We start from the raw sequence: 5,092 nt of genomic DNA on the forward strand, positions 1-5,092 counted from the left end.
CCCTGCTGCTCTGTTGGACGCCCCCAATGTCTGGGAAAAGCCAACTTTTAAGCAAAGCACTATTTTATATGTATCCATAGAAGCAGAAGGAACTCTGGGAGGGTACTGGTAAAGGGCTCAGCTGCTAAACTAAAGGTTGGATAGACCCCACCAGCCACTCAGTGCTGTGGCAGCTTGCGTCTGTCAATCTGACAGCCATATGGGGCAATTCTCTGTCCTGTAGAGTCACTATTGGAGCCCCGGTGGTGCAGTAGTAACTCACTGGGCTGGGCTGCTAACTTTAAGATCAGCAGTTCGAAACCACTAGCCCATCTACAGAAGAAAGATGAGGCTTTCTACTCCCATAACGAGTTGCAGTCTTGGAAACCCAAGGAGCAGTTCTCCCCTGCCCTACGGGGTTGCTGTGAGTCAGTATTGACTCTATGGCAGTGATTTTTTTAGGGTCACAAAGAGTCAGAATTGACTCGGCAGCAACAGGCTTGCTATAGACTATTATTCAGCTAAGGTAATGCGAGAAATCCTTTTTCTCAGTGGAAGTGGGTCTTGTTTGTGGATCAGGGACACCTTTTTCTGGGGTGCAATGTTTAAGACTAACTCCACAATTTGGTATCTTTGGTCTCCTTGTGATGATAAGGACCCTGAGTGGCACCGTGGAAGAAAGGCCCAGTGATCTGGTTCTCTAAAGTTATAGCCAAGAAAACCAGTAGATCAGTTCTCTAAGGCATGGGCCACCGTGATCCGTATTGATGCGATAGCGCCAGGTTCAAGATTTTTTTTCTGCTTTTCTTAGGAATTCAAGAAAAAGCATTTTTAACAATTTTTTTTCTATTAATTAGGGTTGATTTTTTTGGGCGGGGGAACTTGCTATTTTTTCATTTATAATACTACTAATTTATATAAAACTTTTCTTTGTGGGTGTCACAGTCTAGACAAGGTACCTCTGATTCTTTACAGGGCACCTTGACTGGATTTGGGACCTCCTAAAACTCTTTGATCATAATCTGTTAATCAGCAGTTCAGGGCTTACCCCTAACTTTCTTCATTTTTAGCAAAATGAGGTCATTTTGTTTAATATGTAGTAATTGTTTTTGATCTGTGTTTAAGGTATCTTTGTAGCCCCAAATAAAGCAAATTTTGAGCTGTTGTTTTAACCCTTTTTACTTTAATTTATTGAGCATTAAAGTAAAATGATAATTTTACTTAATTTATTGAGCATTTACTTTATGCCAAATTCCCTGTTAAGTGCTTTGCATCTATGAATTCGTTAGCCTCTCCAGAATCCAAACCCACTCTGGAAATAAGGAAAGGGACTGGCTATGCAGCCTGGCCCTAACCACTTTGCTTTACTTCCCGTTCACGCCCTGTAAGCACTTGCCCAGATGTTCTGAGTTGAATTGGAAGAGTCTGAATGCTTTTGGGGATGAGAGAGGGTAAGATATCAAAGATGGCTGGGTTTCTAGCTTCTGAGAGGATAATATATGATATCCTGAACAGAATTCAAAACGATTTTACTTTACCAAATGATTTTACTGTAAAATGCAGCAGATAGTTGAAAAGCAAGGTTTGGAGCTCGGTAGAAAAATAGGACTACCTTTTAAATTCAACATTTCTATTGGGCTAACTTCAAGGTCAGCAGTTCAAACCCAGCAGCCCCTGTGGTGATGCTATCTGCTCCCATAAAGATACACGGTCTTAGAAGTCCTGTACACAGGGAATCCCTCATTGAAGGAGCTGGGAGAGAGGAAGAGGTCCGCCAGAGAAATAGGGGTCAGGATGGCATCAGTGAGCCAGAGGGAGAAGGAAAGCTTAACCCAGTTGTTTTTGCATAAGCACTTTATTTTTAGCATGCTTCTAAACCCCTAATATGTGGCTTACCCTCAATAACTTCAGAATCACCAGTGTAATGTGTGCGCTGCTAAATGTAAAGATTTACTTAGTGAAATGACAATATTTAAAACTGACCCCAACTTGATTTTATTGTGAAGTGACGCTATCTTAATTAAGATTTACTGTTGGTCTGCTTTGTGTATGTTTTTTTTTTTTTAAGCCCTATGACTAATGTGTACAGAGCTTCTCAACCTTGGTGCTGTTGATACTTTGAAGAGGATAGTCATTTTTGTAGGCGACATTTAGTCTTAGGCACTGTAGGAAAGTTGGCCTTTTCCTGTAGTAGCCCCTCCTACCCAGAGCCATGGCTACTAAAACTGCCTCCAGAGTAGATGTTGGTACATGCCCTCTGGGCAGGGTCCAAATCGCCCCTGGTGGGGAACCTTGGGGGAAGTGGGAAAAGCTTGGATCAGTGGATCTGGATGTAGGAGATCTGGTGGCACAGTGCTTATTCATGGGCTGCAAACTGCAAACCTACCAGGCGCTCCTCGGGAGAAAGGTGAGGCTTTCTGCTCCTGTGACGGTTTACAGGGTCAGAAACCCTATACAGAGTCATGATGAGTGGGAATCAGCTTAGTGGTGCTGGATTTGGGTGTTTTTTTTTGGTTTGGCTTTAGAGTTATATGAACTTTGGTGTAAATTCTGGCTAGGCGGCACTTTTTGGACATGGGGTGTGTCACTCACGGCCAGCTTTGACGTTCGCGTCTGTAAGCTGGGAAAATAACCGTCCTCCATAGGGTTGTGAGCACTCAATGGGGTGGCTTGTGAGTAGTCAGCAAGTGTGTAGTCCTCGTCCCCAGAACTCTTCACCATCTGCTTTCCTCCCAAACCAAAACCGTGAGGCCTTTAGATACTGTCTGGTTACCTCGAGGCCTGCGCAGCCCTGGGATTTCTATTAGCGTTAATTATTCAGAGAATCACGAGATGCAAGTAGACCTATGGAAAAGGAAGTAAGGGCTTAATTGGAAAAGTAGAGTCCACTGGGAACTATGGTAGTTAAATTTTAAAAGCTTGTATAGGCTTATTTAATAAGTAATGGTGGGTTAAATTTTTAATAATTTGAGAGGATTAATAACCTTACAATGTAATATATTCCTCAGTAGTAAAGACCTAAATATTAAACTCAAGCCACATAGAAAATAGAAGAAAACGACAGGACATCAGATAGGCTGGGGACATTTGGCAATGTCTTCTAGGGAGTTTGGTGGTAGAGTGGTTATGAATTGGACTGCTAATTGCAAGGTCATCATTTCTTAACCACCAGCCACTCTCTGGGAGAAAGATAGGGCTTTCTACTCCTGTAAAGACTTATGTAATTGTCTCGAAAATTTGTGAGGCAATTCTGTCGTAGCCTATGGGGTCACTGTGAGTCAGAATCCACTTGCTGGCAGTGAGTTTTGTTTTGTTTTGTGTTATAGATTTGTAATATCTACAGATGTAGATTCATAAGACAAACACTAAAATGCCCAGTAGAGAAGTTTTCAAAGACTTGAACAGATAGTATTTCCTCTTTTGTGAATTGGGTGTTCACATACCCCATCATATCCCACTGGTATTTCTCCAGGGTTTGGTTACCTCTTCCCATTTTGTTTTACGGATGGACGTATTTTCTGCCCAATGAAGTTCATTCCTGTGAATGCCTGGCAGACCTCTATTGTCTCTCAAGTCGGAACTACTGCCTCTGCTGCAACCCTTGTCCTGCCTTCCCTTGGTGGAGGTGACGATTCTGCTATGCCCTGTACTCTGTATTTATTATTTTACCAGACTGTGTGTGTGTGGGTGTTGGGTGGGGATCGGGTGGCAGGAAAGGGGTATCATGTGTCTTTTTGTTTTCTTCCTAGATCTGTGGGGTGTTTGTTTTTTGTTTATTTTTACAAAATGAATGCTAGAATATAAATGCCATGTGCCAAAAAGACACAGAACCTCAAAATCCTTTGCCATCTAGTGGATTCCAAATCAAAGCAGCCCTATGAGACAGGGCAACTGCCCTGCTAGTTTCTGAACTGGAACTCCTTACGGGAGTAAACAGTCTCGTCTTTCTCCTGAAGTGAAAGTCTGAACGACTGTCTATACGTTTTGATGGACAGGTACGTTCATCTCTGGGGGCTGCTGGGTACCTCAGTGTGTAGTTGAAAATAATAGAAATAGCTGTTGTTATCAGGTGTCATGGGGTAGGTTCCAACCCTCAGCAAGCCTTTTATGTGTAAGAGAATGAAACACTGCCCGTCCGGCCCCATCCTCGTAGTTGTTCCTAACCTTGAGCCTGTTGCTGCAGAGCCACTGTGGCAGTTCCTCACGTTGAGTCCCTCCCTCGTTTTCACTGCCCTGTTACATAGATAGCTTGATGTCCTCCTCCAGGGACTGGCCTCTCCTGACAGCATGTCCAAAGCATGCAAGATGAAGTCTTACTATCCTTACCTCTAAGGAGCACTCTGGCCGTACTTCTTCCCAGACGGACTGGTCTGGCCTTTTAGCCTTCAGTAGTACTTTCAACATTCTCCAGCACCATATTTCAAATTCATCGATTCTTCTTCTGTCCTCCTTATTCAGTGTCCAACTTTCACATCTATGTGAAGCAATGGAAAATACCGTGGCTTGGGTCAGTTATAGTTTCCCATAGTTCTGGAAGCCAGAAGTCTGAATTTGAGATCTCAACAGGGGTGAGCTCTCTGAAAGGCTCTAGGGAAAGATCATTTCCAGCTTCTGTTAACCCAGATAGCCCTTGACTTACCTCTTGTCACATGACCATCTTCCATCTAGAACTGTCTCAATGTCTGGTATCTTTTTTACAAGGACACTAGTCATTGATTTCTGGGAACCCTGGTGGTGTAGTGGTTACACGTTGGGCTGAAATCCACATGCTTGGCAGTTTGAAACCATAAGCAGCTCTGAGGGAGAAAAGCTGGGCTTTCTACTCCCTACAACAGTTAGAGTCTCAGCAACCCACAGGGGGTCACTATGAGTCAGCATTGACTCAGTGGCATCGAGTTTGGTTTGGTTTGAGTCATTGGTTTAGGAGCCCTGGTGGGGTATGCATTGGGCTGCTAATTGCAAGGTCAGCAGTTCAAAACCATCAACTTAGAAAGATAAGGTTTGGTACTCCCAAGAAGAGTTACCCACAGAGCCCATTTTACTCTTCCCTACAGGGTCACTATGAGCTGGAATTGCCTTGATGGCAGTGAGTTTGAGACATACTGGGTTAGGG

General features: G+C 43.5%; 1 protein-coding gene across 2 annotated transcripts in view; it reads left to right on the forward strand.

Moving 5' to 3' along the window:
- Positions 1–5,092, forward strand: part of GLMN (glomulin, FKBP associated protein) — a 37,357-nt gene that overhangs the window by 6,146 nt on the left and 26,119 nt on the right. The gene's annotated exons all lie outside the window — the stretch shown is intronic.

Source organism: Echinops telfairi, unplaced genomic scaffold (genome assembly GCF_000313985.2).
Source record: "Echinops telfairi isolate 266 unplaced genomic scaffold, ASM31398v2 ScPeMD7_443;HRSCAF=831, whole genome shotgun sequence".
Lineage (NCBI taxonomy): Eukaryota > Metazoa > Chordata > Mammalia > Afrosoricida > Tenrecidae > Echinops > Echinops telfairi.